Genomic DNA, 25927 nt, shown 5'->3' with positions numbered 1-25927 from the left:
TTGTTGCCTGGCTGGGAAAGCATCACTGAGAGGGACAGGCCAAAGTCCTACCCAGAGGCAAACATGAGATCCCGACCCCTCTGGGATGCAGTCAGAGCTATAGGTCTTCCCCACCACTTACTTAATCATGCCACTTCCTCTGCATTTTGATTTGTTGCCATGGAGGGAAGCAAGATGCAGCAGCCTGTATCCAACATCAGCAAGTGTTGGTGTTGATTATTTGATTATTATTCATCAGACAGACAAGGGTTTTTGTTTTTTGTTTTTTGATACGGAGTCTCACTCTGTCACCCAGGCTGGAGTGCAGTGCCATGATCTCAACTCACTGCATCCTCCAGCCCCCGGGTTCAAGCGATTCTCCTCCCTCAGCCTCCCAGGTAGCTGGGATTACAGGCACCTGCCACTGCACCAAGCTAATTTTGTATTTTTAGTAGAGACAGAGTTTCACCATCTTGGTCAGGCTGGTCTTGAACTCTTGACCTCGTGATCCACCCGCCTCAGCCTCCCAAAGTGCTGGGATTACAGGTGTGAGCCACCACGTCTGGCCAGGGTTTCTTAATCTTGGCACTATTGACATTTGAGTCAGATAATTCTCCTTGTGGGCGGCTGTCCTGTGCATTGTAGGATGTTCAGCAGCATGCGTGGCCCCCACCCACCAGACGCCAGCAGCAACCACCCCACAACCAAAAGTGTCTCCAGACATTTCCAAATATCCCCTTGGGGGCAAAATCTCACACAGTTGAGACCTGTTGAAATAGATCAACCTCAATACACTGATGCCACTCTGAGGTCCTTACAATCAAAGGTCATTTCATTTTATTATTTCAATGATTCTAGATTTTCAAAATGTATTTACTATGGTCTGATCTCAATGATATAAGAAAACAATTGAAGAAAATGTTAATCACGGTTGTCTCTGAATGCTGGGTAGTGAATCTGTGAGTGAACTGTCTTTCTATTTTTCTGAATTTTTCTTTTATTTGCTATAGTAAGCATGTATTAGCTTTATACTTGAAAATAATCTACTTAACTAATGACCTGGGTATTTTCAGGTTAAATGCAATCATAAGACCATATTGCACACTGGTTAATTATAACCAGAGCAAAGTGAGAAAGGAGAAAGAGGCACAATTTAAATCCTGGCACTTCTACTCACTCGACTAGCCATGGGCATGCTGTTAATATCTGCCCTGCTAGGCTGAGCCAAGGCTGAATGTGGGAATATTTGTAAACCATCTAGAATCGTAGGGGTTCAATACATGGTGCCTTCCACAATTATTAGGCTCCCCTCCAGTTCAAGACTTGAGGCCCCTCTTCATCCTGTGTCTGTGCTGCTGCAAAGCACTCTCCTTAGAGAGTTACCAGCATGACATAGAAGGCCCAGGAGAGCCTCTCTGGGTAAGCAGGTCCTTTTTCCCAACACTTCCAGACTCAGAGACTCTTCTAGGAGAAGAATAATGACAATGATCGTTTCTAGCATTATTATTGTACCCCACATTTTTCACAGATGGCCTTTTTTCTTCTCAACCACCCTACGAGGTAGGAATAATAATCCCTTTTTCAGAGATGGGAAACGAAGCTCAGAGAGGTTATGTGAGGCTGCACAGCGGGCAAGCAGCATCAAACAGTCCACCCCCCTCCACTTGTCTAATTTTAATAAGCAATAAAACTGAAGCTCAGAGAATGAAGTCACTCGTGCCCAAAGTCACCCAGCTAATAATGTCTCAAGGAAGAGCCAGGCTCATTGCCACCTTCACAGCACATGCACAGGCAGCTCCTATTTGAGGGAGGAGAGAGAGGATGCCAATGTCACTATACAGTTACTCAAGTCAGGGTCAATGACAACATCACAGTTTAGAGAATAAAATTTGGAGCCAGACAGCCCGAGTTCAAATTCTGGTTCTATCCCTTACCCCAGCTGTGTTATTCTGAGCAAGCTGCTTAAAGTCTCTGGATTTTCGTTACCTCATCTCCAAGAAGAAAATAAGATATTTAAAAACAAATAAATTAATCCACATAGGCACTTAGAATATAATAAGCAGTAGATAAACATTAGGTCTTAACAGATTTTGGACAATGAGCTACCAAAAAATTAGGCAGTGACTAAATCTTTTGTTTCTTTTACTGCCAAAAAGTACTTTTCCCATGATTTAAAGTAAATCACTATCATTGTGAAAAATTTGAAAAGGAGGGATAAGGATGAAGGGAACAATAACAATCACCTCTAATGGCAACTGATTAAAAACAACCAGAAAAAGCTCTTTACTTTGGGAAATTTCAAACATATAAAAAAGAAAAAAAGGATAGTATAGGGAACCTTCATGTTCCCATCAGTCAGCTTCTTTAAATACTAACTTTAGGCTAATCTTATTCCATTTATAGCCCATCTACTTCTCTCCCATTTCTACCTTCAGTCTTTTGTGGCAAATCCCAGATAATCTCGTTTCCAGATATTTTAGCATGCATCTCTGAAATATACAGATTCTCTTTTCTTAAATTATAATTCTAATATTATACCTCTTAACACTAATAATGTTAAATATTATCATACTACCAGGTCTAAATTTCCTCCAATTGTCTCACAAATGTTAGTTTGTTTGAATGGGGACCCAAATTGCATCCACATGTTGGATTGGTTCAGGTTTCTCAAATTTCTTTTAATCTAGAGATGCCTCCTCCAACTCTTCTTTTCCTTTGTAATTCATTTGTTTAGGAAAGTGACTCATTTGTCCTATAGAGTTTCCATAGCCTGGATTTTGCTGATTGCATCCCTCTAGTATTAGCTCACATGTTCCCTGGACTATGTGTTTCTTGTAAATTAAAATTTCTATGTCAAGAATACATTATAGATGGACTTCCAGTGGGAGACATGTAATGTCTGTCTCTTAATCTCCCACTTTGAGAAATGAACAGCCTTTGATGATCATAGCCCAGATCCACAGATTTCATCAGGGGTTACAAAAGCGTGGGTATTTTAAACCTATCAGTACTTTCCATGTATTAGCTAGAATGTTTCTATAAAGAAAAACTTAACTTCATTGTGAGTTACAGTTCATCTATGAAAAGCACAATGAGTTTTGTTTTTTTTTTAAATTTATTTTATTTTTTTGAGACAACGTCTCACTCTGTTTCCCAGGCTGGAGTGCACTGGTAATATTGTGGCTCACTGCAGCCTCAGCCTCCCAGGCTCAAGTAGTTCTCCCACCTCAGCCTCCTAAGTAGCTGGGACCACAGATGCACGCCACCATGCTCAGCTAATTTTTATTTTTATTTTTTTTTAGAGACAGGCTCTCATTGTGTTGCTCAGCCTGGTCTCAAACTCCTGGGCTTAAGTGATCCTCTGAGCCACCGAGCCCAGCGATGCTTTATTCCTTATGGCCATCTTTCAAAATAAAGATCCGTGGGATCATCCAAAGTGACCAATGAGTTCTGTTGTTGTTGCTGTTTTGTTTCTGTGTCATTATTACTTGGTATTTATATTAACTCACAAACATCAAACATGGTTTACAAGTTTTAGTCTATTGTAGGCTAAATTATTAAAACTCAAATTATCTGAAGTTTTTCTTCTTTTTCCTTTGTTCTTAAATAGTACTGGGATATTTGCTCTTTAATGGTTTGCTAGAATTTTCCTGCGAAACTGTTAGGGCCTGGTGCTTTTTGTTGGCAAGCTCTTTATTTCTTCTATAATTTGTCTATTAAGACTTTGTGTCTCTACTGAGACCAATTTAGATAAGTTGCATTATTCTAGAAAATTATCCATTTCAGATAAGTTTTCAAATATTTTGCATAGAGTTGAGGAAACAGTCTCTTATGTTTTTAGTTTAGATTTCCTCTGCTTTGATGCTCCTACCCATCCATCCACACCCAGTATTTCTAATCTTGTGTGTCCATGCTTCCTCTCATTTATTTTCTTGACCAGTTTAGTAGGTGCTTTGTACATTTTGTTAATTGTTTCAGCCTTGGGTTTATTTTTCAGTTCTACTTTCAAACTTATTAATTTTTGCTTTCATCTTTATTAATTCCTTCCTTCTTGATTGTTTTGGCTCACATTGTGTTTTTTTTCTTGCTTTTTGAATGGGGCATTTCATTTATTTTCATTTTTACTGACATAGATATTTAATGTTAAACTTTTTCCTCTATTAACGAGGTTAGTTAAATAGCATAAACTTGATTATTTGTGTTTCCATTATCATTCTTTTTCAGAAATTCTGCAATTTCAAGTTGTTCTTCTATCTCTAACAGCTACTTATTAATATGGTTTTTTCCTAATTTTCAGATAGAGTAGTCTTTTTTTTTTTTTGGTCTTTTGGTTTTTAAAGTTTGTTTATGCTTTGGTTTTTGTGGTTTCACTGTGGCTTTGTATTATTACAGTTGGCATCTCTCTTATAAACTCACAAACATAAGCATAGTAAACATGTTTTAGTCTACTGTAGAGAAAATTATCAGTGCTCTATTTGGTTGAACATTAATAATTTTGGTTTTTAAATTTTGTTTATAATGCTCAATTTTATTGTATTGTGATCAGAGAGTATTCTCTTTGTTCTTTGAAATTTAATGAGGTTTTCTTTGGGGCCCAAAGTGTAGTCACTTGACAAGGTGTTTTTGCCACCATGGGGCCCAGATTTCTACATACATTTATAAGATCTACATTACCCGTTCTGTTTGTGTCTCCTGCTTCCTTATTGTCCACTTGATCTCTCTTGGATTGACAGAAATGGATTAAAATCACCAATTATTTCTGTTTCCATTTCCCCTGCACCGTTAGTGGTTAGGTGCTTCGATGTGAATAACTTATACACCTTCAATGTGAATTGTTAACTTTAGTATTTTAAAGTCTCCTTCTTGCCTCCTTTAGTGCTTTTTGGTTTAAATTCCATCTTGTCAAATAACAAAATTGCAACTCCTTTAAGTTTTAATTTGCATTTGCTTTAATATCTTTTTCTTTCTTTCTTTTTCTTAAACCTTTCAGGACCTCTTGTTTTAGGTGTGTCTCTAGTGTGGAGCAGTGTTAAATTTTGCCATATTCACCAATGTGGAGATCTTTTAATAGGTAATTAAGCCTATTTACATTTATTGATATTGAAACATTTGACCTTGCTCTATGATCTTATTTTATCTTATTACTAGCTTTGAATATACTTTTTTATCCTTGAAACTTTCCTTGCAGCCTGTAAGCCCTTCACTGGGCAAAGTTCCATGTAACGCGCTTTTCTTTCCACCACCCTTCATGCTTTTTTTGATGCTATTTTCTAGTTCACACCGATCATATATCCGTCTTGTGATCCTAAAGCTTGGAAACCTCAGCCTGTTAAAACACTTAGCGTCAAAGCATTAGTCTGTGGCAGTGTGTTCCATCACGAATGAAGGAGTTGTTTAGAGAGACTCACCCAGGCTTGCTTGACATAGGAATGAACCCGGAGTTTGGAAATTAAAAGACAAAGGGTGTTAGGAGAGGAGAGAAATGCTTCTGGGAGCGTTTCCCCTTACTTAATGAATTACTGGGAGATTTGTGGCTACACAGCCTGTCCGGGTAAGTCTTTCAGCATGTGGACCCAGGAGTGTCATGGGCTTGCTCCACTATATCCTTGCTGCCCTTTCCGTGAACTGAGACACTTCCTGTCACCAGTTTATTTTCACTTCTCTCCTGGCAGCTGGCCACTGCAATCGGCATGCATTTGAAATCATTTGAGAATTCACACTAGGGAGAAAAGGAAGAAAATAACCATTCCCGGGGATACCATGAAAGTCAACATTGAAGAAAACTCATTTCCACCTTTTTTTTTTTTTTGCCACCCAAATGACTGTGGATTAAGAGACCCAAAGAATGCCAAATAAACTGTAGGAGAAGGGAAAGAAAAGTTCAAGTCAGTTGCAGGGGTGCCTTCTTGAAGCTGCAGTCCCTTTGCTAGCCCCGTGCAAGCCAGTCGGCCGCGGTCTATCACCCTCCCTGTTGGGGTTTAGCCCCAGATTCATCCCCCGAAGGCAGAAGTTGCACATGTCAGGATTTTCTTGGGATTTTATCTGAAGAGCTTTGATGTGGTCTCAGATGTGTGGGTTTTGTTGTTTGTAAACTAGAAACATAGGAAGTTGAAACTGAGAGAAAACCTCAGAGGAAAGCAATACGATCACAGCAAGAGCTTTGATTTAAATAGTCTCGAATTCAGATCGTAGCTCTGACACTGTGACTTTTCTAAGCCTCAGTTTCCCCATCCAAAGGACAAAGAATACAACACAGGGTTTTTGCAAGTCTTAAATGAGTTAATTTAAGCCAGTGGTCCTCAGGTCAGCAGCATCAGTATCACCTGGGAACTTGTTAGAGATGCAAATTATCAGGCCTCACCCCAGGCTCACTGAATCAGAAGCTGAGGAGGTGGGCCCTGAAACCTGTGATCCAAAAAGCTCTCCAGGTGATTCTAAAGCATTTGGTAACCACGGCTGTAACTAAAGTGTCTAGCACAGAGTCGGCAAAGTAGTAAGTCTTAAATGGTAGCTCTTTGCATTGTTATTATTTAGAGCTCAGCTCAATCCTGTGTTTATGGCTGGATCAACAGGGGCCCAGGGAGATAGCAGTTTGCTCAAGATCACAGTGAATTAGTTGAATTAGTGGCACAGCTGGGGTTGAACCCATATCTCCTGGTTCCTTCCTGTCTCTTTCTCGCCCTCTTAAAAAAATTTACAATGATGAGATTACAATGTGTCTTCTTCCCAGTAAGTTTGGGAAATAGGGAAAAATAGGTCAAATTAAAACTAAAACTTACCTAGAGACAGCCATAGTTGACTTTTTAATGTTTTCTTTTTTTTTTTAATGTACATAGATACAGGTATACAATGTAATATTTATATATTATACACGTATATAATATGTACTGTCATTCATATAATATGTATAAGGGGTGTGTGCGTGTGTGGGGGTGTTAATAACACAAAATTGGGATCACACTGACTAAATGGATTTAAAAGTCAAACAGTCCTAATAGGTTTATAATTTTAAAAATAACTCTATCTCTTCCCACTTTCAATTCTTGTTCCCAGAGGTAACTACTTACTATCTTTTCAGCTATTTCTTCTATTTTACTCCATTTTTATAAATAATGGCTTATACTTTCATAATTTTCTCAGTCTTAAATATTATCTATTAACTCTCAACCATGGAGAATGATTTAGGTACTGCCTAATTTCTTAGTAGTAGCTCATTGTGCAAAGTTTGATAACACCTAATGTTTACTGAGTACTCATTATGTGGCAGGTATATTCTAAGTGCAAATGTAGATTATTTGTTCTTAAATATATTGTTTTCTTCTTGCATATGAGAAACTGGAAGCCCAGAGACTTAAGTAGTTTGCTCAGAATAACATGCACTATCCCCTCAAAATGTGTGCACACACTAGAGTGGACATATTTTGAAGTACCTCATCTTACATCGACTCCTTTAACTCCCTCTCATCTACCCATTATGATGAGTTCCCAAAAGCCATCAAAGTCTTTATCCTAGGAATCTGGAATTGGAATGGAGAAAGAGTTAGAATTTCAAGCTGTCTGGAACTGTCCTATGTGCCTTTGGGCACTATGGGTAACTCTCCACATTTACCCCATAGACAATATCAGAGAGATCTGGTATGCAGTTAGAATGACGTAGAGGTCCAAAGAGAAGCAGAGACCCACGAAGCAAGAAGATTTGTGCAGACTTCCCACTTTTCAATTCCAGCCCCTCATGAAGCTTGGCTCATTCCTACTGTTTAATTTAGTAGGATGTCCCTGAATCTCAATAATAAATTGTCTGCCTTTGCTTTAAAAGTTCAAGTGTCCCATCCTGGCTAACACAGTGAAACCCCATCTCTACTAAAAATACAAAAAAATTAGCTGGGCGTGGTGGTGCATGAACCAGGAGGTGGAGCTTGCAGTGAGCCAAGATTAGCACTGGACTCCAGCCTGGGTGCCAGAGAAAGACTCCATTTCAAAAATAATAATAATAAAAATTAAAGTGTGTTTCTGTTACTTGCCCCCAAACAAGCTCTAATGACTATATGATCAGACATAACAGTCCCAGCTTAAGAACCCCTGCCTTAGGCGCAAGAGCAGGCACAGAGTTGATATGAAATTGGGTATATTCCCATTTATTCTGTTGTAGTGTAAGGGATAATTAGATTGGAAAACAGGACCATGAGACATGGAGAGGAAACATTTTGCAGCAGCATCATATGGATGGATGAGATTCAGTGCTTGGTAAGACCAGGAATCCCAGGAGCAGCTATGGGTAACTGGGATGAGGCCATGTGGAAATGTGAGATATGAGCATGATTTGGGAGGTATCTTGGGTACAAAAGGAGAAAGTTTGAACTGTTGCAGCTCTTGTGATCTAGCTGGTTGAGAAAACCACAGAATAACTGTAAGTTTTGATTTCTTGTGAATCTATTTGATTTTTTTTTTTTTTGATACAGAGTCTCACTCTGTCACCAGGCTGGAATGCAGCAGTGGTGTAATCTCGGCTCACTGCAACCTCTACCTCCCAGGTTCAAGGGATTCCCCTGCCTTAGCCTCCCAGATAGCTGGGTGCTTGCCACCACGTCAAGTTAATTTTTGTATTTTTAGTAGATTCAGGGTTTCACCATGTTGGCCAGGATGGTCTAGATCTCCTGACCTCGTGATCCGCACACCTCAGCTTCCCAAAGTGCAGGTATCATAGGCATGAGCCACTGTGCCCAGACAAATCTAATGATTCTTCCTTAAAATCAAGCCAGCTTTGTGTAACCTAATAAAATGAGTTCATTCCTGGTCCAGTCCAAGTCAGGAGCTGCTAGCACTGAAATAACAACCCCCCAAAAATAATTATAAAATGTTTATCCCCCACTCCTCCCATAGTTCTCCTGACACTCTCCAAGTTCCCATTCTGAGAAGGCAACTATTTTATTTATATATTAATTTGTCTATATTATCTGTTGCATAGCAAATCATCCCAAGACTTGGTGGCTTAAAACAATAACTAATTCTTATCTCTATGGCTTTTATAGGCCAGAAATTTGGAAGTGGCTCAGCTGGGCAGTTCTGGCTTGGGGTCTCTTATGAGGCTGCAGTCCAATGTTGGCTGGGGCTGCATCATCCAAATGCTGTATGGAGTTTGGAGAATCCAATTCCAAGGTAGCCCGCTCATGTGGTTTGCAAGTTGATGCTGGTTCTAGGCAGGAGGCCTCAGTTCCTCTCCTCATGGACTTCTCCACAGGACTGCTTGAGTGTCCTTACGCCATGGTAGCTGGCCTTCCCCAGAGTGTGCATTCCAAACGTGAGAAAGAGCAAGGGGGAAGCCGTATCTTTTTAATGACGGCTCGGAAGCCACATAGCATTACTTCTGCCACATTTTATAACATGGGGTTTTTGTTTGTTTGTTTTGAGATGGAGTCTCACTCTTGTTGCCCTGGCTACAGTGTAATGGCACAATCTCAGCTCACTGCAACCTCCACCTCCTGGGTTCAAACGATTCTCCTGCCTCAGCCTCATGAGTAGCTGGGACTACAGATGCCCACCACCATGCCTGACTAATTTTGTATTTTTATTAAAGACAGGGCTTTACCATGTTGGTCAGGCTGGTCTCGAACTCCCATCCTCTGGTGACCCACCCATCTCAGTCTCCCAGGGTGTTGGGATTACAGGCGTGAGCCACTGCATCTGGCCAATATTCTATGTTATAAGTGACTCGCCAATGGCCCACATTCAAGGGGAAAGGAATTAAACTCTACCTTCTGAAGGAAGGCATGTCAAAGAATTTGAAGACATACGTTAAAATCACCACAGTAACCAACATAACTGTTTCCATGGAAACAGAGGGAAAACGACTACAGCTCTTTATTTAATATTGGAATACCTACAATCAGGGAGGGCTAATAGGATTCAGATCATGTGCCAATCCCCACCTGTTGCAAGTGGCTTCCAGGTGTACTGTATTGCAAAATATTCTGAGGGCATACCCAACTTCAGGAAAAGAGTAGTGCCATGGTTGACTTGCCATATCTGTCATCACAAACCCTATGCATTCCTATACCCGAGTTAGGGAGTGCTGGAACATGAGCCCAGAATTTCTGTGGCAGGTACTTAGCCCTGTGATGGGGCAAATATGAACAACACACAGGCCTAGCTCTCCAACTGTTTACAATCTATTTATTGAAGATTATGATGAACATAATGAGCTACTCACTAAGTTCCAGTCCTCCTTTTTTATCATAGAAATAAAACTGTAGCTAGACACATGGCTACTCAGTGGACACATTTCCTAGTTTCCTGTAGAGTTAGCTATGGCCTTGTGACTAAGTTTTCTCCAAGGTAAGCAGAAGTGATAGATACTACCTCTGCTCTGGTTCCTTAGCACTGGGCTATACTTAGGAGATGGTAAAGAAAAAATATGGAAAGAACCAAGGTCCTTGAATGACTATATGGACAACAGGCACCTGCCAATCTGAAACCCGCTTCCTGGATTTTCACACGAGAGAGAAATACACGTTTCTGTTCTTTAAGCAACTGGTCTCAGAGATCTCCTTCTCATAGCAACTAACAACAACCACAAATCAGACATATAGTAAACACTGCAAAATCTTCATACAGTACAAGATAATCACACAAAAGACATCATAACCTCATGTAAGGACCAAATGAGTCATACTGAATATTGGTGGTACAAATTCAACAGCAATAGAACCTAATTGTAAATAGTAACTACTCAGACAATTGCTGTGAAAGTTAAATGAGATAATATCTATGAAGTACCTTGGAGAGTGAATAGAATAATGTAAATGCTCAATAAATTTCAGGATGTTGTTCATAGAAATTCACTTAAAAACACTGGTGGGGTATGTGTTGGCAAAAAAGTGTGTATAACAAGAATCAGACTTTTTTGTACTTAAACACAATTCTGTCCCATTATTTCATTGGTTTTCTGGGGCAGGTCTGTTCCTTGCCCATTAATCTGTTTATCTGATATGGAAGCAGGATGATGTCTGGGGTGAGAAAGCTAATGTACAGCACAGATGTGGCCTTGGTCTCTGAGGAATTCACTGTAGTCACAGGAGAAATGAGTGAAAGCCTGTTCTTGACATTGAAAAACTAAAACCATGGAAGGAATTTAAAGCATTAGAAGTAAAATCAGTAATTCTATGTCTGAGCCAAGGCAGTGTAAGTATCAGATGTGTACTAACGTTCATGAGCGGAGCTGCTGTATAACCAATAATTTTTTCATGAAGATACATACTTAGTGGAGAAGCACATGGTGCACAAATACATGGTAGCAGAGAGTGCCCCCTCCCCGCTTCTCAAAGATCCCTCGGGAAAAAGAGTACAATGCAATTATCAGGAATTATACACTTGGTTCTTCCTCAGCATTAGGAAGAAAGACACATCTTACCTTGTTTCTTCTGTGTGTTCTTTTGAGGCGGAGGACTCAGACAGTCACGGGGCTAAGATGTGAGAAACCGAGAGGAAGGTTGGAGGTCTCGGCTGTGGGAAATCAGACGGAATATGTGGTCAGTTTCTCCTCTCACGGAGCTTACAATCTTATGGGAAAGATGGATGCTCACACAGGAAAAGACAGAAGATACAAATTATAAACTCACAGCTAATGAATGGTTAAATCTAACAGCCTGGCCCAAATGTTACAGGAGGCAGAGAAAGGATCATGCGTTGTGAACTAGGTTAGACCCATTAAATATCAAAGCTGGAAGGCACCAGTGGCTTGGTATTGGTTTTCTTCTTGCAGTTGGTAATAGCTTATTAGTCTAATTCCTGCTTGTGTTGTATAACAATGCACATTCCAGAGTGAGGTAGAGAATAAAACTCACCATGGATCATTTTTGGTCTGGCTGGTAAGAAGAGGAAGAGGACTTATAAAAAGAAAGCAGAGGGAGAACTTTTGTGTCTCTTCTGGTGCAAACCCTCAAAAAAACACCCCCAACCCAACCCACACCTCCTCCTCTCCAGCCTTGGGTTGATTCTATTCTAGTTTCTATTCAAAGGGAATCAAATGAACCGATTTAATGTTTCATATAGTGTTCCAATATATTTGTTTTCACTTATATATACACTTTCATGGGATTTCTCTCTGGGATTTGAAACTTTCAGTGCTCTCTTTCACTCTAATGATGACTTTGTCTTTTGAAAGTCTGAGAAATATCCCTTCAGCTTGATTTGAGATGTGAGAGAGTCAAGTTGGGGTAAAAAAAGTTTTTTTACCTTAAAAAAATTCTCAGACATTTTTTGCTAAGCCATAAATCAACAGTGGTTGAATTAAAACAGATCAAGCTTGGCCTGGGTTTAGACCTCCATGAGGTCTCTGGCTAAGCTTGAAGGGGGAAAAAAAGTTAATACTTAAAAAAAAAAATCCAACTCCTGTGCATGTCCAGTTGGAAGAGAGCAAATTCCACTTAATAAGTATCGGCCCTTTTAATCACCACACAAATGTATCTACATAGCATTTCTTCATGTTGGCTCCAAACCTGGTTTTCTGTCCTTTTCTTTACAAATGCACCAAGACTGATAAAGAAGGGAAGAAAATGGAACTTGCTTTGAGAATCCAGAGCCCATCTTTCAGAAACTGTGGCTCGCCCAGGGAATTGGTATCTAAACTGTAATATCAACTTCAGAGAGAACATAAATTAGTTGGTTTCTTAGTCTCTGGCTTCAATAAGCAGCTTACAGAAAGGGCGTCAAAATGGTCCACTCCCCAAGACAGCATATCTGGGCTGGATGCTGGAAGGAGTCTTCATAGTATCCTGGCCCTCTCTCTTTTTCCTCAGTGGGTCAAATCTAATAGAAACATCTTTGTTTATAAGGCCAAAAACCAAACAGAATGTCATTAGAAAGTCGCTTGTGATTTTTCAGAAGCGGTGTCTGCATAGAACAATGGTTTCGACTGTTTTGATTGCAAATCTTTTTGGCATTTCTCTAAAAAGCAACATAAAAGAGATTTCCAGACCTATTGAATTTTTGAGGATACATATTACTTCCCAGGCCCTACAAGAATTTGATTCTGTGGGTCCCCAAAGTTGGAACTTGTATAACTTATGTAACGTAATTATTTTATAATTGCATGTGGGTTTTCTTCATGGTTTCTTTCTATTTTTTTGTGTGTGATTTTATTATGCATGTTTAATGTTGGGGAATGTATCTCAAAAGCAGCCCTACCCTACCCTCCCCCTCAAGTTCTAACCATCAACTGATCTGTCTTGCTTTTATTTTTGGCTAATGTAATGAGCAAAACAGTATTTTCATGGACAATTTAAGTCCTGGAAAGCTAAAACTCAGAGAGATACTTTGGAAATGTTCATATAATACAGAAAAATATCTGTTAGGCTTTAAAATCTCTAGTTAATTCACTTATCAAACATATAACTGTAATAACATCACATAAAGAAAATGAAAAAGTTAAAGTACCAAGAAGGTAGACCTGGTCTGTGACCTTGACTGTGAACCTATTGATTCTTTTAAACAGAATTTCAAATGAGAAGGTCTTTATTTTTATTTATTTTATTTTTTTGAGACAGTTTCGCTGAACTAGTTTTTTTTTGAGACAAGTTTTGCTCTTGTTACCCAGGCTGGAGTGCAATGGTGCGATCTCGGCTCACCGCAACCTCCACCTCCTGGGTTCAGGCAATTCTCCTGCCTCAGCCTCCTGAGTAGCTGGGACTACAGGCATGCGCCACCACGCCCAGCTAATTTTTGTATTTTTAGTAGAGACGGGGTTTCACCATGTTGACCAGGATGGTCTCGATCTCTTGACCTCATGATCCACCCGCGTCGGCCTCCCAAAGTGCTGGGATTACAGGCTTGAGCCACCGCGCCCAGCAAAGAAGGTCTTTAAAAGCACGTTAACACTATTGAGCTGCCTATTAGATGGCTAAAAATCACAATTCTTTGACATACATGCTAATTCTTTCTAGGTTCTCAGGGCATCAAGCCTCTACGTGATATCATTATCATTTAGGGAGAACAAAGGCAGCCAGACAGGATTTATATACATCAAGTCTCTACTTGATGCCCTGAGAATTAATTTTAAAACTTAATTATTTTTAAAAATAATTTTATAGAGACAAGTCTCAGGACATCAAGTTTTTCAGAAAAAGGAAGTTTTTCCTTTTTCTGAAAAAGCTTCAGCATCAGTTTTTCCTGGAGTTCCAGAAGCAACCCCCTCTTTTTTTTTCTTTTTTTTTTGAGAAGGAGTCTCACTCTATCACCCAGGCTGGAGTGCAGTGGTGCAATCTCGTCTCACTGCAATATCTGCCTCCCAGGTTCAAGCAATTTTTCTGCCTCAGCCTCCTGAGTAGCTGGGACTCCAGGCACGTGCCACCACACCCGGCTATTGCTTTTGGATTTTTAGTAGAGACAGGGTTTCACCGCATTCTTGTCTCACATTCCTGACTTCATGATCCACCCGCCTCAGCCTCCCAAAGCACTGGGATTACAGGCATGAGCCACCGCACCTGGCCAACCTTCTCTTACTCTTTTTTTTTTTGGTATCTTCTTTATCCTTTGTAGCAGATGCCTATAACATCATTTTACTTCTGTACTTTCCAATTCTCTTCCTCTACATATGTAAATACACAATGCATTATCATTTAGGCAGAAAAAAGGCAACCAGATATGGTTTATATACATTAAATGTAGGCATCCACTAATACACAAATTAAACCTATTTCAAAAGTATGTTTTTGGGACTTAACATGCTTTCCTCCCCCCCCACCACAGAGACTGTGTTATGAATGATATATACAGTCTACATGGCTCACAGAAGTATGTTTGTTTTTATTATCAAGCTGAGATAATATTAGTTGTCCTCTAGTTTCCCATTATTTCCTTGAGTTACTCCTGGAATTCCAAATTCCAACTGAGAAATCCAGACACAGGAATTACATCTTTCCCAGTGCAAAAACCCCAGAAATTAGAAGAGAACTTCCCTTCCTCAAGTGCTGCATCTAATGCCTCAGTAGCAAAAAGAAATGTTTCTATCTACCCTTCTTTCCCCATACCAGTTCAGAGCCAAATGAGGAAGCATTAGAGTATTGTGAATAAGAGATGAACGTGATTTCTAGCTCTCCTACACAATACTGGTGGGAGCTTCAGGAAGTTATAAAATCTCTGTGAACTTCAGTTTCTTCCTGTCTAAATGGCAACAATAATGCTTCTCTCTGCCCTAACGTAAAGATAATAATGCCCACCCACTGGCTTGTTAGAATTAAACGAGATCACGTATAGAACATCTTTAATGCACTGTAAGTGCCTGAGATAGCAGCTACGATTTCCACCCTCCTCATCCTGAGACCATGTGTTGTTGGTGGGAAGAGATAGCCTCGTCTTTGAGTCAGGTGCCTACTCAGGCCCACCTGCACGGTGAAACCTTTCTCCCGATAACTGCAAGTCAAACATAGGCAGATTTCTTCAGGTTAAAACAAACAAAAAACACGGGTTTTATTTACCAATAGGGTTTGGTAAGCCACAGCGGCCCAGCCCTGCTGCCAGCTGGGTCCAGCCACAAGCCAAACTGGCAGTAAATGCAGGACCCTCGGCCAGAATGGGAGCTGGGGGAGAATAGGGGACTGCCATTGCTCAAACCAGTTTGGCTTTCTTTAAATGAAAGAAAAATAGTGAGATCGGCACATTTGATGATGGCTGAAAATAAACATTTAGAGCATCTTAACCACTCTTTAAATATAGATTCCATTGCTGGGTCTATTTTAAAAATAGTTTCAATATACTGTGTAGGCCAATATTTTCCAAACTGCAGAAAGCAACCCATTAATATATTAGAAAATCAATTTAATAGGTTGCTATCAGCATTTTTTAAAAATAATTAATTTTATAGAGAAAAGGTCTCACTATGTTGCCCAGGCTAGTATTGAACTCCCAGCCTCAATTGATCCTCCTGCAGCAGCTTCTCAAAGTGCTGGGATTACAGGAGTGAGCCACCAGTTCCAGCCAGCATTTTTTAAAGAAATGGAATAGAATGGAAAATAACAGCATGCATCAAAACAAAGTAATGGTAAGTTTTGTTTCATGAAACTGGGTTGACATATAAAAATGTATTTTTATTGTGTGCTGCGATGAAAAATTTTGAAAGCCACTGATATAGACTGTTTTCCTTGTAGTTCTTAGAAAGGACCGTTTTGCTGAAATATTATCTACATTCAGCAAGAACAAGTTTTATTTTTAAGTTCTTCACAGAATCAAAAGTACTGCCTCTGCTTTAAAAAAAAAAAATTAGGGGCACCAAGACTTGAGTTCTTGTCCAGAAAAAACTATAAACGTTCTGTTAGATTCTGAGAGGCTCTGGTATTCGGTTGTCCAGACAGACTATCAAGTCAAACAAAATTGGGATTTACCAAAAAAGTAAAGCAGATGTGGTTATATAAATACTGGTCCAAATGGAAAGGATTAATTGGAATTTCATTGAAAAATGGGAGGAAATTATCCCTGTGAATGAGAATGATGGGTGGGGGGTAAATGGGACCTTCTTCTTATTGTGTCTGGTACATAACAGGTACTCAATGAATATTTTTGAAATGAAAATGATCATTTATAGGGATAACGGCCAAGACTTTCAGAAAGCACTGGGGTGGGGCTGAGGGTGTCCCAACCCACAATTCTTGAGACGTTTGACCAATAAAAATGGCATTTAGCAAGAGTAATGAAAAACAATGCTCTGAGTGAATACACATTCTGGGTATGAGAGAGAGAGTTAGTACCTGATGTGGATTATTCTCTGAATTCCACCCACCCCTGCCCCACCCAGTGCACTCTCTACTTTTTTCTGCCCTGTTCTGTATCCTGATTGGCTGACCTTGACCTCTGGCTTCCAGTTGGGTTTGGTCAGTGGAGAATAGCAGGCTGGAGGAGAAGGAGGTCAAAATTCTTCTCTGCTCCTATTCCACTTCAGCACCCGGTTCTCATAGAGGCTGCATCCATCTGAGACAGTGGACGCCACCACTCCTTCCTCCATGGCTCTCCAGCCCTCTCCAGGAACAATGCTTCTTTTCCTTGTCACTTCAGGCCCAGGTATGGTCACGGATCCCCACTACTGCTAGTCTGTAGATGCCTCAGTTTCCCTTGGGAATTCCCTCTACACTGATTACTTCTCTATAATTGGTCATTTCACAAAAGTCTCCTGATTTGAACCACCTGAGGTTTATTCTGTTTCCTGGTTGGACCCTGAGAAGTTCCATATTTAAAGCATACATGAATTAACATTTCTTTTTTTTTGAGATGGAGTTTCCCTCTTACTGCCCAGGCTGGAGTGCAATGGCATGATCTTGGCTCACCTCAACCTCCACCTCCCAGGTTCAAGTGATTCTCTTGCCTCAGTCTCTCAAGTAGCTGGGATTACAGGCATGCACCACCACACCCAGCTGATTTTGTATTTTTAGTAGAGACGGGATTCTCTGTGTTGGCCAGGCTGGTCTCAACGTCCCAATCTCAGGTGATTGGCCCAGCTTGGCCTCCCAAAGTGCTGAGATTACAGGAGTGAGCCACCACGCCCAGCCTGAATGAATATTTTTTAAAATTGAAGAATGGCATCAAACTCATAAGCCAAGAATGTTTCAAAACACGATTTCTTCTATCTATAATAAATTAAAAGGCATTTTAAGGTCTTGAGAAGTGTTGGAGCTATAAATAGTGTTTGGAAGAGAAGAGCGAGTGTTTCAGTGGCTGGGCTTCTCATTGTTTGGTTTCAGGGTGAAGAGAAATATCTTGTGATGTGACGTGAGAGTTAGTTAGGCCCGTTGGGCTGGTTGTCTAGGAAAGTGCAGGAGTGGGATTACATAGGCCTTTGGGGTGAGAGAATTTCTTAAAGGGAGAAATTTGGTGGTAACTAGGGAAGGGGAAAATGAATCTGGCTTCCTTTCCCCCAGAGTTTCAGCAAGAAAGGGAAAATAAAAGAACAATCTTCAAGAAGAGTGCATGGGCAAATGCATGGCTGGAAGAAGTTCCTGGAAAGAGGCTGAACATGGTCTACGCAGAGGATTCGCCAGAGCCTCTCATAGCTGCAGTGATGCTTGCCTCTCAGTCCCTCTCTCTTCTTTTGTTCCCTTTCCCTTGGTGATACTGGCATCAGTACCATCTATCCCAGCCACCCAATGAACCCAGTCTCCCTCTTCTAGCAATACTTTTCCTTATTCTTTTTTTAAAGACAGGATCACACTCTGTTACTCAGGCTAGAGGATAGTGGCATGATCAGAGCTCACTGCAACTATAAACTCCTAGGTTCAAGAAATCCTCCCTCCTCAGCCTCTCCAGCAGCTGGGACTACAGATGCACATCATCATACCTGGCTAATTTTTAAAAAATTTTGGTAGAGATGGGGTCTCCCGGTGTTGCCCAGGCTGGTCTTGAACTCCTGGGCTCAGGGCATCCTCCTACCTTAACTTCCCAAAGTGCTGGGATTATGGTTCAGCCACTGTGCCCAGCCTCCTTTTATTAGACTTGTAGATTTGAATATTTTCCAGTATTTTGTTTCTAACCCAGCATGTCTAAGGTGATGGAGTGGTTGGTACAATCAGAGGCCTGGTATAAACCAAAAATAACCCGGGGTTAGTGAAGGCAGAAAGTCAGAAGTCTGTCCCCAAATGCAAGAGCTCCCTGAGTGTAGGGACCACATCTATCTTGTTCATTGTCGTTCTCCAGTGCAGGGCACATAATAGATGCTCAATAAATATTTACATAGTGCAGGATGGTTTGAGAAACCAACTGATAGCTTATTCAAAACATCTTTGGCCTGAGCAATGAACCTAAAGGTGAGGTGGGCAGACTCTAATGAAAAGCATATTTCCCTAAATTTAAGGGACATTGTGACTCCAACATGATATAGTTACATCTTAACTTGAAACACTTCGCCAAAAATTAGAGCCTCCTCTGAGGAAGTTCCTTGGACCTACAGAGGCTCGGGTGTCCCCTCCTGCCCCTCTTCCCAGATGAAAGGGAGCCCATCTGGCACAGGCTGTAAACCAGATGTGCTGCAGCAACCAGCATAAAGGTTTCCCTGTGCTCACAATTCCTGTCTAGGAAGTCAGAGAACTTTTGGGAAATGCAGAGAAATGGCCAAATTGGTTTGCCATGGAATGTACAAACCCAACTGACCCTATGATTGGATTTCATCCCCTGACCACAAGAGTGCCAGGCAAGGGAAATGACTGAAGTTTTCCCCATCTAGGGCCCATTGAGACAAACTGATTGACTTTAAACTTTCAGGTTTTAATTTGCCTTCTACCCACATGGCCCCTCGGGAAGGTGGAAATAGCCCTTCCCCCTAAAAACTGGTTTAACTCTTTTTCACTTTGGTTACTTTGAAGATGGTATTATATGATGGAATTTATTTCAAAAATACATATTATTTTTCTAATTGTAAAAGAGGTAACATATTTATTGTAGAAAGTTCTGGAAATCCTAATATTTAAAATAACAATTTAAAAATCAACTCCTATCTTTCCATCAGAGATAATTTGACAGTTGATATTTTGGTATACTTCCTATTTTTATATGAATATACCTGGGTGTGGATGTGTATTTTAAAAATTAGGACCAACATTTCTCTAGCAAAAATTACCCTGTTATAAGAAATTACCTAAAATTTATGAAATTACCTAAAATATTAGGTAAAATACAGGGAAAATTACCTAAAATATAAGAAATTACCTAAAATTTTCTAGCATACATTACCCTGTTATAGAAAACCCCATAGTCTCAGCCCAAAAGCTCCTTAGCTGATAAACAACTTCAGCAAAGTCTCAGGATACAAAATCGATGTGCAAAACTCACTAGCATTCCTATTCACCAACAATAGTTAAGCCAAGAGCCAAATCAAGAACACAATCCCATTCATAATTGCCACAAAAATAATAAAATATTGGCCAGGCAAGGTGGCTCACGCCTGTAATCCCAGCACTTTGGGAGGCCAAGGCACACTGATCACGAGGTCAGAAGTTGAAGACCAGCCTGGTCAACATGGTGAAACCCCATGTCTACAAAAAAATTAGCTGGGCATGGTGGCACGCACCTTTAATCCCAGCTACTCAGGAGGTTGAGGCAGGAGAATTGCTTGAACCCAGGAGGCGGAGGTGCAGTGAAATGAGATGGTGCCACTGCACTCCAGCCTGGGCAACAGAGGGAGACTCTTTCTCAAAAAAAAAAAAAAGAATAAAATACCTAGGAATACAGCTAATCAGGGAGGCAAAAGAGCACTACAAGGAGAAATACAAAACACTGCTCAAGTAAATTATTAGAGATGACACAAAGAAATGAAAAAACATTCCATGCCCATGGATAGGAAGCATCAGTATTGTTAAAATGGCCATACTGCTCAAAGAAATGTATAGATTGAATGCTATTCCTATTAAGTTACCAGTGACATTCTTCACAGAATTAGAAAAAACTACTCTAAAATTTATGTGGAACCAAAAACAGCCTGAATAGCCAAGACAATCTCAAGCAAAAAGAATAAAGCTAGAAGCATCATGCTACCTAACTTCAAACTATACTACAGGGCTACAGTAACTAAAACAGTATGGTACTAGTACAAAAACAGACACATAGACCAATGAAACAGAATAGAAAACCTAGAAGTAAGGCCACAAACCTACAACTCTCTGTTCTTTGACAAACCTGACAAAGATAAGCAAAGGACTCCCTATTCACTAAATGATGCTGAGATAACTGACTGGCCATAGGCAGAAGATTAAAACTAGACCCCTTCCTTACACCATATACAAAGATTAACTCAAGATGGATTAAAGACTTAAATGTAAAACCCAAAACTATAAAAATCCTAAAAGACAACCTAAGTAATACCATTCTGGACATAGGAACGAGTAAATATTTTATGAGAAAGATCAAAAACAATTGCAACAAAAGCAAAAATTGACAAAGAATATCTAATTAAAGAGCTTCTGCACAGCAAAAGAAACTATCAACAGAGTGAACAGACAACCTATAGAATGAGAGAAAAGTTTTGTAAACTGTATCTGACAAAGGTCTAATATCCAGCATCTATAAGGAACTTAAATTTACAAGAAAAAGAAAACATTAAAAAGCAGGCAGATGACACAGACACTTTTCAAAATAAGAAATACTTGTGGCCAAAAAGCATATAAAAAAGCTCAACATCACTGATCATTAGAGAAATGCAAATCAAAACCATAAGGAGATACCATCTCATACCAGTCAGAACGGCTACTATTAAACAGTCAAAAAATAACAGATGCTAGTGAAGTTGTGGAGAAAAATGAATGCTTATACAACATTGGTGGGAGTATAAATTAGTTCTACCATTGTGGAAGACAGTGTGGCAATTCCTTAAAGACCTAAAGACAGAAATACCATTTGACCCAGCAATCACATTACTGGGTACATACTCAAAGGAATATAAATTGTTCTACCAAGAGGACACATGCATGCATATGTTTATTCCATCTCTATTCACAACAGCAAAGACACAGAATCAATCTAAATGCCCATCAGTGATAGGCTGGATAAAGAAAATGTGGTACATATACACCATGGAATACTATGCAGCTATAAAAAAGAATGTAATAATGTCCTTTGGAGGGACGTGGATGGAATTGGAGGCCATTATCCTTAGCAAACCAAGGCAGGAGCAGAAAACCAAATACCACATGTTCTCACTTATAGATGGGAAGGAGAACACATGGACACACAGAGGGGAACAGCACACACTGGGGCCTCTCAGAGGGTTGGGGGTGGGAGGAGGAGGAGGAGAAGAAAAAAGTAACTAGTGGATACTAGACTTAATACACAGGTGATGAAATAATCTTTACAATAAGCCCCCATGACATAGTTTACTTATGTAACAAACCTGCATGTATACCCCTAAACCTAAAATAAAACTTTGAATAAAAATCAGGACCGGAGGAGATCCAAGATGGCCGATCGCTAACATCCCGAGATTGCAGCTCTCAGGGAAGGCGCGGAGAAGTAGAGGACGCCACACTTTCAGACAAATTCTGGTCGCTCACAGAGCAGGAGATCCCCCAGTGGAGGAAACACACGGGTGGCCAGCGCGACCCTCGTGGCTGGTGCAGCGGTTCCGCCGGCACCTCAGCGCAGCAGCTCTCGGAGCAAAGTAAACAGGTTCGGAGGACCTGCACGGGTCCCCAGCAGGACACCAGAGCCGGGCAGCGGCTGTGACGGCATCTCAGCGCGAGAGCGCTCGGCACAGAGTAAACAGGACCGGTTTCTCTTCTGACTGAGGTTTGGAGCCCCGGGAAGGCAGAGTCGCCTACTACAGACACAAGAAGGAAGCCAGACAGGAGAATCCTGGGCAGAAAAGCACCATCAGTTTTAATGCCGCTGCTCTGGCCTTGGGAACTAACAACTGGGATGCCCACTCAAGAGACCTAATCTGAAAGTTGGTAATTTCAAAGACGACAGGAGGATAAATTTACAATGACGGGAAGAAACCAGCGTAAAAAAGCTGAGAATACTCAGAATGCCTCTGCCTCTAAAGATGATCACAGTTCCACATCAACAATGGAACAAGGCTTGATGGAGAAGGAGTGCATCCCAATAACAGAATCACTCTTCAAGGAATGGATAATAAGAAACTTCGGTGAGTTAAAAGACCATGTTGTAGCCCAAAGTAAAGAAACTAGGAACTTTGAAAAAAGGTTTGATGAAATCCTATTGAGAATAGACAACTTAGAGAGGAGTATGAGTGAATTAATGGAACTAAAGAATACAATACAGGAACTCCGAGAAGTATGCACAGGTTTAAACACTCGAATTGTTCAAGCAGAAGAAGGGATATCAGAGGTCAAAGTCCAACTTAATGAAATAAAACGTAAGAAAAGATTAGAGATAAAAGGATAAAAAGGAATGAGCAAAGTCTCCAAGAAATGTGGGACTATGTGAAAAGACCAAATTTACGTTTGATAGGTGTACCTGAATGCGAAGGAGAGAATGAATCCAAGCTGGAAAATACCCTTCAGGATATTATTCAGGAAAATTTTCCTAAACTAGCAATGCAGGTCAACATTCAACCCCAGGTAATACAGAGAACACCACAAAGATATTCCTCAAGAAGAGCAACCCCAAGGCACATAATCGTTAGATTCACCAGGGTTGAAACGAAGGAGAAAATACTAAGGGCAGCCAGAGAGAAAGGTCATGTTACCCACAAAGGCAAGCTTATCAGACTTACAGCAGATCTCTCAGCAGAAACTCTACAAGACAGAAGAGAGTGGGGGCCAATATTCAACATCCTCAAAGAACAGAACCTTCAGCCCAGAATTTCATATCCAGCCAAACTAAGCTTCACAACTAAAGGAAAAATAAAATCTTTTATGAACAAGCAAGAACTCAGAGATTTTATTACCACCAGGTCTGCTTTACAAGAGCTTCTGAAAGAAGCATTACACACAGAAAGAAACAACCAGTATTAGCCTTTCTAAGAATACACCAAAAAGTAAAGAGCACCAACATAAAGAAGAATTTACACCAACGAATGGATAAAACAGCCAGTCCACATCAAATGGCAGTAACCCTAAATTTAAATTGACTAAATCCCCCAATCAAAAGACACAGCCAAAACCCAATGGCATGTTACATCCAGACCTGTTTCACATGCAAGGATACACAAAGACTCAAAACAAAGGGATGGAGAAAGATTTACCAACTAAATGGAGAGCAAAAATAAATAATAAATAAATAAAAAGCAGGAGTTGCAATTCTCGTATCGGAGAAAATAGATTTTAAAGCAACAAAGATATAGTGGTAAAAGGATCAATGCAACAACAAGAGCTAACGATCCTAACACCCAGATACGAGACTTAGATTCAATGAGACAGAAAGTTAATAAGGATATCAAGGACTCGAACTCAGATCCGGAACAAGTAAACTTAATAAATATTCATAGAGCTCTCCACTTCAAAGACACAAAATATACATTCTTGTCAATACCACATCACACCTACCCATAAGTTTAAATGAAACATTGATTGGCCATTATTAATACTCAATTTTTTTCAAAATAAAGCAATATTTCCATGTACTCTCCCTCTTTCTCTTCCTCTTTCTTCCTCTCCTTTACTTATTTTTTTTTTTCTTTCCTTCTCTCAAAAAAAAAGAAATCAACTTGTAAACCTCTAGATCCAGGTCGGCAATGTCTCTCTCATTGCTTGATTTCCTTCCTTCCCTTCCCTCCCTCCCCGCTTCCTCCCTTCCTTCCTTCCTTCCTTCATCCCTTCCTTCCTCCCTACCGTCCTTCTTCCCTCCCTTCCTGCCTTCCTCCCCCCTCCAAAAAAAAAAAAAAAAATCAGGACCAAAATTTTTCCAGCATAAATTACCCTGTTATAAGTGAACATCCTAGAGCAAACTTTCTCTACATCTCTGTCTGTATTTGCCTATGTTTTATTTCTAAAAGGGGAATAAATGAATTGACATTTTTGAAGTTCTTGATACATATTGTCAAATTGTTCTCCAGAAGATTGTACCAATTTTTGCTTTATCTGCTGTTTTTTTTTTTTTTTTTAATTTTTCTTTTTTTTTGAGACAGAGTTTCATTCTGTCACCCAGGCTGGAGTGTAATGGCATGATCTTTGCTCACTGTAACTTCTGCCTCCCAGGTTTAAGCAATTCTCCTGCCTCAGCCTCCCAAGTAGCTGGGATTACAGGCACCCACCCACCACGCCAAGCTAATTTTTTGTATTTTTAGTAGAGATAAGGTTTCACCATGTTAGCTAGGCTGGTCTTGAACTCCTGACCTCAGGTGATCCACCCAATTGGTCTACCAAAGTGCTGGGATTATGGGTGTGAGCCACTGCTCCCAGCCTTTTTTTTTTTTTTGAGACAGTCTTACTCAGTCACCCAGGCTGGAATGTAGTGACACGATCTCTGTTCACTGCAACCTCCACCTCCCAGGTTCAAGCGATTCTTGTGCCTCAGCCTCCCAAGTAGCTGGAATTGCAGTTGTGCAGCACCATGCCTGGCTAATTTTTGTATTTTTAGTAGAGATATGGTTTCGCCATGTTGGCCAGTCTGGTCTTGAACTCCTGGCCTCAAGTGATCCTCCCACTTGGCCTCCAACTTTATTTTTGAAGGAAGTTTGTCTTCTTCCCTCAAAGTGTTTTATGAGTTGAAATTCTAGGGTAAATTCTAGGGCAACCTGTCTGTAACAGGCGATGGAGTCCTCTGTGCACTTACAGGGGCAGGTGAAGAGGTAGGTTAGACCATCTCAGGCGCACTTTCCGTTCAAAAACCTATGACTCTGTCCATGAATCAAAGACTGCTCTCAGGAATACTCAATCTCCAGCCCTCACATTCATTTAGGTATCCAAGGAGGGTTTTTTTTTGGGGGGGGGACACTATTAACATGTATTTTATTTGTTATAAGCTCCAATATTTAAACTGAACCAAATAAATATTCACTGAGGAAAAAGATTTGGTGTTTAGTCTGGCAACAATAAAACACCCAGCTTGGAGTAGGCAGATGGGACTTCACATGTCTCATGAAAAGTCACAGTAAAGGAGTTTTGGGTGTGTCCAGGTTGGGCAACAAATCCAAATTTCTTAATAAGGTAAACATTTGGTAGCTTTTAGGATGCTGTAGTGTCTGATTTCCCTTTTGACATTTGGGGAATTTCCCACTCTGTGAACCTTGGAACAGTGTTTTCCCTTCTCCCAAAAGCCAAATATTGAATTTCCTTGCATCCTTTGCACTCGGGCAGCATGGGATTCAAACTGGCAAAAGCAGAGTGCTCACCTCAGACGTAGAATTGGGAGCTGACAACTCATGAAACAAGATAAAGGGAATTCTTTCTGCAACCACAGCAGTAATAGCAACATCGAGTTTCCAAATGGCTGAAGTGGCATGGCAGCAGCAGCCCCCAGGGTAGAGGGCTAGTGGTACTGGTGAACAGTTCTGCCATGTGGATTTGGCTACAGTCCTCAG

General features: G+C 40.4%; 1 long non-coding RNA gene across 1 annotated transcript in view; it reads right to left on the bottom strand.

Annotated features, from left to right (window-relative positions):
• Positions 1-25927, bottom strand: part of LOC144578710 (uncharacterized) — a 249932-nt gene that overhangs the window by 140866 nt on the left and 83139 nt on the right. The window contains exon 2 of the long non-coding RNA XR_013525008.1: positions 11387-11478. This is a non-coding gene — a long non-coding RNA (uncharacterized LOC144578710). The remainder of the gene's footprint in view (positions 1-11386; positions 11479-25927) is intronic.

Source organism: Callithrix jacchus, chromosome 12 (genome assembly GCF_049354715.1).
Source record: "Callithrix jacchus isolate 240 chromosome 12, calJac240_pri, whole genome shotgun sequence".
Classification (NCBI taxonomy): domain Eukaryota; kingdom Metazoa; phylum Chordata; class Mammalia; order Primates; family Cebidae; genus Callithrix; species Callithrix jacchus.
Note: the sequence above shows the minus strand (reverse complement) of the source record. Positions and strands in the feature narration are given on the sequence as shown.